General features: G+C 37.2%; 1 long non-coding RNA gene across 1 annotated transcript; it reads right to left on the bottom strand.

Annotated features, from left to right (window-relative positions):
- Positions 1–1,754: 1,754 nt before the first annotated feature.
- On the bottom strand, positions 1,755–7,078 carry LOC116216611. The gene is made up of 3 exons (XR_004159733.1): positions 6,908–7,078; positions 5,553–5,631; positions 1,755–2,093 (listed from the first exon to the last, which is right to left on the bottom strand). It is a non-coding gene; the product is annotated as an uncharacterized LOC116216611 (long non-coding RNA).
- Positions 7,079–7,263: the final 185 nt, after the last annotated feature.

Here is a 7,263-nt window from a genome sequence, read left to right as displayed (position 1 = left end):
AGGTTATGTTTATGTAATTCATTAAAAAGTAACAACAATGAAAAAGAAGGAAAAATGCAAGGAATGCATGACTTTCAAGTTAGGAAAACATTTTTTGGAAACTGATAAGCAATTCTCAAGCATATACTTGAATCTGAACACACTGGACTCATATAAAACAGAAAGAACATATAGAACTGTTACACTCTTGGTGTAAGTAGTTGAAGAGAACAGACCTGTGACTGAAACATCATACCATCCCTGCTGTTTAAAAATAAATCTATACAAGTGATGAAAATACATCTTCCCTACTTTTAATGATGTTCAAAGAGGCTTTCGTGAGTGATCACTGAATTATGAAAAGCAGAAAGCTTCACAGCTGCAGTAAAAAACAGGAGGCTTTTTTTGTTTTCTTTTCTCTGTCTTCCCCAGGGTGTGCTTGATCAACCAAAGTCAAAGGAAGGAAAGAGAAAATTGCAAACTCATGAAGTGGCCTTTGAGATTGAATGTAAAATGTTAAACTATTGAGGCTGTGTTTAAGACTATAAAGGCTTGCAAATTACTTAGAGGAAAAGCAGTATACAAGAATTCACAGTAATTGTGCAATGGCTACATTTGATGCTGTATATTGGTTTTCAAAATATTTTCACACCAGAGCAAAAAAAGGTAATGCTCAACTTGAGAAATCATTGAGAAACTGTAGGCCTGTTGTATTGCATATGACTGTTGATCAGAAAAGGCAGTTGCTATGAGCTGGTAGAAGTTGCTAAAAATGAGAATAATTTAAGCAGGCTGAACTTTCTGTTGCTTAAAGAAATAGAAAGATTTCTGCAAGTCAGGAAAGAAATGATCTTCCAAATGTCATGTGGCACGACTACTAATGTTAGGAATACCAAATTAATCTGGTATCCACCTAGTACAAACATTAGAAGAACGTGTACACTGAAACAACCAAGGAAATCACAGTGAGAAACACACATTCTAAGACTGATGGAGCCAATGTTATGCAATGAATATGATTCATAAAGTTGATTAAATTTCTTTTTCTGTACTCAAACATACTGTAGTATAAGTCCTTATTATCATAGCAAGAAAAGTGATTAATTAGATGAGTGATTGTTCTCAGTATTTTAATAATAATGAGGCAACATCTTCAGTGATCTATGTTGCTTAAGATATTGCAAACATTTCTAACACTGGGTGCTGAAGTCTAGTCATATAGGCTTTTATACCTTCATTTGTGTTTGTTAAGATTATTTAAATACGTTGATTTCATTTCAGATTTGAACAAATAGCTTTTATATTTTGGATTAATTACTTCTATTTTTAATCAAAACTTTCACATTTCCTGCTTGTTTAGCTGCAAAAGACCAACCCAAATCCTCCTTACCTCTTTTTGAGGCTCTCTTTGTGTTGAATTTTCACACAGTGATGCATCAGAAGGGTAATATTCTTCTCAGTCACGACATTTTGAATGCATTTTCTAGACATTCTTTAAAATGTCTAAAAAATTGGCTAAAAATATCTATACCAAAACTTTTCTATTCCCCATTCCTGAAGAAACAGATATCTACTGCCTCTTATAAATCAGTTCTATCTGAAATAAGGAGACCCTATATGATGACTTAAACCTAAATGTTTTTCCAGTACAATACTTGATTCTTTATGGCTTGTAACATCCTTCACTGGGGAAAACTACAGAGTTTTAATATTTATAATACAAAAATCTTAATTTATTATCACTTTTAAGTTCTAACAGCAACTGTTACTGAAATCAGACCTTACTTGCCTTGGTTCAGCTGTCCTATTCTGCATTTCAGTTTTCTGCATCATTTACTTCGGCAATAAAAGATTTACACATAGAATCACATCTCAGAAAAGAAATTTATGAAGCAAAAATATAACCACAAGAGTCCTCAAATAGTCAGTCTTGGGTCCATAAAAGACCAACATGTAGAGCTGGGGTCTATTTGAAAACCTTTCCCTCAAAAGTTAATCACACTTCCCTTTCTTAAAAGTATTTACAGATGCAAATTATCTTAGAATTCAGGATGCTGCTGGATCTGCTGCTGTTTCCTGGTACTCTTCAGTAAAATCAGCAAGCACTGAAGAATCTAAAGAAATATTTTTAAAACAGGTTTTTTTAGTCTAGTGTCTGGTTATTTTCTAAAACATTTATCCCAGTTTGGAGAGACATTCTGAATTACAATATCTTCCTCCTTTTTTTGTGTGTGTGTCTAAATCTAATTGTATTTGAGTGTGACTGTGATTTGTGCAGCTGAATATATCTGTCTCAGTCTTAATGAAAACACAGCTGATGATATAATGAGGAAATAATATGCAGTAAAAATGGACCTAGAGAGTTTCTTACGGCTTCCATAGTAGATGTGGGTAGAGGAGGCTAAGAAGTCTGCCATAGTTAGGTCACCAAACAAAGGCAACCTTAAGATATTGCTTTGATCCCTACAATTTATCTGACTTTAGCTTTTCTTAGGAGGTTGCATGATGGGTGGAGAGAAAAAGTCTATTACAACTATGAGTAATTAGAGTGCCATCTGCTTGAGGGACATAAACTTACAATATAGCACATAAAGTTAACATACTTTACAACAGTTAAAGCTGTATGCCTGCAAAAAAGGTTGATACTGTTTTTCTGGCAGAACACTGACTTCTAGTAATTTATCTTGATATTCTACTTATTTAAGAGCTGCAACCTTAAGCATACAAGGTTAATGAAAGTTGATCTGACTGCCCTTTTTACTTCCTGGGTTTTGCACAGTATTGAAAAGGTGGCAGATTGCTAATCAGGAGTGCTTGACACTTTGTCCAAACCCAAAGGTGAGAAACCTCTGTTTCACAGAAATAATTACATGTAATTGCAGCCATGGACTACTTAACTATGAGTCACAGTTAAACCATTCATCTTTTCTGCACATCTTCCCAGCAAAATGAGACAGCAATGTACTATGTAGCATTTCATTATTCACAGAATAGTTTTCTTTTTCATAGTTTTAGCTATGACACTGCATCAGTAGATTAAGTGAAGCTACAGATGGCAATAGTTCACAGTGACACTGTCTTTATGCTTATGTACTAGATAGGATACTAGTCTTTTATTTATTTATTTTTTTAAAGCAAGATTTCCTGTCTTTTTTATTACGAGTTTTATATTCATACATTGTACTGAAGTGGTGTTTTGCACTTGGAGCTCAAGCATCTTAATTCAGATCATGTCCACTGAGCATATTTTCTTCTAAGTTTTTAGAAGAATCTTACATTACTAGAAGACCATGCCTCTTAAGCAGGTGCTAGCTATTCTGAAACAGTGTAATGCTGACGTGTTGTGAATTCTGATACGTAAGCAACTGATAAACTGGAAAAGCAGTCAAAATATCTTCTGTGTCTGAATCACTGCAAAAAAAACTGATAAATAACTCACATTACTTTCATTGACTCTGGTCAATGAAATGATTCAATGGAAGATGCTGCTGGCTGTTTCAGGCACAAGAATATGGGAATCTGGACTATGGCACATAAATGAGTGTGCTGGATCCATCTGGGATGGAGTTCATTTTTCTCAGAGCAGCCCATATTGCACTATGCTCTGGATTTGTGCCTAAAGTAGTATTGATAATTCCTTGGTGTTTTGGCTACTGCTGAGCAATATTTGCACAATTCTGAAGTTTAATTATTTTTCTTTATTTTTCTTTTTTCCGGTCTGCTGTGCCAATGAATAGACCGAAATCCACAAGACACAGAGGAAGGGACACAGCCAGGACAGCTGAAACAAACTGACCAAACGGACGTTCCTATTGTATAACTTTGTATTTGGCCTGAAAATCCAAGGAAAAAGAGAAGAAAAGGAAGGACAACTTGTTCTGGATACCCTCTCCAAACAACTGGAAGAGAAGAAAGTTATCAGGAATTGGATTCTCCAAGGAAAAATCATGTTTGATTAAGCTGGTAGACTTCTATGATATTGTCACTGAATGGGTAGAAGGGGGGAGAGCCATGGATGTCGTGTACCTTGACTTTAACAAGTTTTTTGACACTATCTCCCAAAACATCCTTGTTAAAAAACTTAGAAAAATGTGGGAGAGATGAGCGGATGGAGAGGTAGATTGAGAATTGGCTGGCTGGTAGAGCTCAGAGGGTTGTCATCAATGGTGCAGAGTCTGGTTGGAGACCTGTAACTAGCAGTGTTCCCCCAGGGGTCCGTGCTGGATCTGGTCTTGTTTAACGTCTTCACCAACAACCTGCATTAAGGGATAGAGCCCACCCTCGGCAAATTTGCTAATTTACAAAGCTGGGAGGCAGTGGCTGACACAACTGAAGGTTGACTGGAGAGTTGGGCAGGGAGGAACCTGATGAGATTTAACATGAGCAAGCATAGAATCTTGCACCAGGGGAGGAGAAACTGCATGTATCAGCACAGTTTAGGGGATAACCTGCTGGAGAAGAACCTGGGTGTTCTGGTGGAGAACAGGCTGGCCACGAGCCAGCAGTATGCCCTTGTGGCCAAGAAGGCCAGTGGTACCCTGGGGTGGATTAAAAAGAGTGTGCCCAGCAAGCTGAGGGAGGTGACCCTCCTCCTCTAGTCTGCCCTGGTGAGACCACATATAGACTACTGCGTCCAGTTCTGGGATCCCCAGTTCACCTTCTAGGATAATGATCTCCTAGAAGGAGGCCACTAAGATGATTAAGGGCCTTGAGCATCTCCCCTATGAGGAAAGGCTAAGTAACCTGGGTCTGTTCAGCGTGGGGAAAAGAAGAATGGAGGGGATCTGATAAACGCGTGTAAATATCTAAAGGGAGGTGGGAGGCAAATGGATGAGGCCAGGCTCTTTTCGGTGGCATATAGCGGTAAGAAAAGGAGCAGTGGCCTAAAACTTGAACATAGTTCCACACTAACATGTTGTAGTGGAAATGCTAAGTCACAGCCTGAATAAGTAATTGAGCACCTGGTGGGAAAGCAGGACCAACCCACAGGAGCTCAGGTGTATGCAGTGCATCAGAGTGACTAAAAGGGGTGAAGCCAGAATCCAGCCCATCCCAGATGTTATTTAAAGGTTGGCAGTAGAGGCAAGGGTATCTTGCTGGAGATTCCTGTATGCTAGAGACCTTCCAAGGGTAAGCAGATTCTTTTCTTTGTTTCTGTGTTTATGGCTGCTGCATTTGAGCTTAACCTTACTTGCTGTAGCCTAGGATTTTGCTACTATGCTGTTATTGCTGAGTTTTCCATCATGTTGCAGTATTACACATGTGGAAGAGCTTCTTTATGGCAAGGATGACTGAGTGCTGGCACAAGTCGCTCAGGGGAGGTTGTGGAATCTCCTATGGAGATATTCCAGGTCTCCTGGATGACTGTGAGTGTGACCTATTTTAGGGAACCTTCTTTAGCAGGGGGTTAGACTCAATGATCTCTTGAGGTCCCTTCCAACTTCTGTGGTTCTGACAATTCCAGTTGTGACACCTATCCTTTCAAGTAAGTATTACATGTGCTGAGGCTCTGCATTCCAGGATATCTGCCTGTAAGTGTGAAAGTGAGTGAATTACTTAATTACTTTGCTTACGTGTTTGGCATTGCTTCATCCATTTATCTAAACCTGCAGGCTTTTAGCTTCTACTCTTCTGGTTCTCTCTCCCATCACACTGTAGGGAAATTAAATAAGGGGCAGGTTGAAGTTTTATCTGCTGATTGAGGTAAGTACACTTACTTGATCTTTTTTATCACGGAGTATTCTATAATTATTTTAAATTAAGATGCTGTTTGTTTTTTTTTTTAAAGTTCAGTTTTTCTGTTTGTTGGTTGGTTTTGTAAAAATCAAGCCTTCATCTCCTCAGCTATGCAAGAGATTTCTTCAACATTCACTAGGAAACAGTTTGTTGTATTTACTAAAAGCCATGATGCTCTAGGTGAAAAGGAAAATAGCAAATTAAATCTAGAAGTCACCCAATTATTTAGATTAGTGTAAACCTAACAGGATATTATTTTTTTTGTAATTGAAAGGACCTAGCAAGACCAGTCAACTTGACAGAGGAAAGTAAAAGCCATGAAGATTAGATATGCATTGGAAGTTACAATAAAGAAACTAGCTGTATCTAACTGGAGAAGGATATGCTCATTAGTATTAGTAGTTCCAGGAAAACATTTGCTTTAAGTATAACACCTCTTTATTTCCAGTTTTCAATTCATGAGAATTGCTGTCATTAAAACAGGAGTATTTCTATCTTTACCTTTTTTTTTTTTTTTAACCTTTTTCACAAATGTAAAATGAAAAGCAGGAAAGTGTCTTGTTTGAATAGCTCTTTGTTTGTCATCGTCTATGATGTCTTGGGCACTTGCAAAAAATTCAGTAAAAGATCTATCCTCTGAAGGGTCATTCAGAATCGAAAGACAAACAGGCAAAGGTTACAGGAAACAGATAGAAACAGATATTGGTGAGAACAGATCAATATGTAGTAAGAAGAAGATTAAAATATAGATGTTCAAGTCACTAAAGATGGGATTGGCATACACAAAAACTTTGTATCGTGGGGCTTTTTTTCTTTTTCTTAAAAGAAGGTCAGGATCTCTGTAGCATCTCCAATGGTATTTCAGGATATTCTCATTTGCAAATGGCATTTTGCTGTTGCCAGAATACCTCTATTTTCTCCTTGATACCTTTGCTTTCCTTACCAGCTTGGCAGCTTCCTAGGCACTTAAATACTGATTAATATGCCCTAAGAAAGGGCTTCTGTTTCTATTTAGACTGTAGAAAAAAAATCTTAAAAAGAGGAATTAAAAAATAAAAAATCAATATTGCTGGTTAAATAATAGCTACATAATATTTCTTACTTGAAAGTAGTCTTAAAATCAAGATGACTTAATTTGGCGTTACTTCTATCTGCTTTCTGTCCTGGCATGTAAAGACTTGAGGTTGATTACCTTAATACCACGCATTTCCACTTCTCCTCGTTGACAATGTGTGAGGGTTGTTGCGACACTAGGAACCATGGAAGATGCATTTCTCAGTTTGTGCAGTATATCCTACTAAACACTGATGATTTGCTGCCATTATAAAACAAACAAGATCAGTAATATAAAAACTGTGGAAAAGATTGATTGAGAAACAATAAGAATAGAAGTTTATAATAAAAATGTTTAGCCTATATAATCAATATCCTGTACTTATATAAACATAAGGAGGGAAGTCTCAAAATCTCAAAGTAATTATTAGAATATCTTCTCCTCCTGGGAAGGGTAATTTATTCTGGGAAGGCTGGGCAATGTATTATAACTTA

This window comes from Meleagris gallopavo, chromosome 4 (genome assembly GCF_000146605.3).
Source record: "Meleagris gallopavo isolate NT-WF06-2002-E0010 breed Aviagen turkey brand Nicholas breeding stock chromosome 4, Turkey_5.1, whole genome shotgun sequence".
In the NCBI taxonomy this organism is placed as follows: Eukaryota; Metazoa; Chordata; class Aves; order Galliformes; family Phasianidae; genus Meleagris; species Meleagris gallopavo.
Note: the sequence above shows the minus strand (reverse complement) of the source record. Positions and strands in the feature narration are given on the sequence as shown.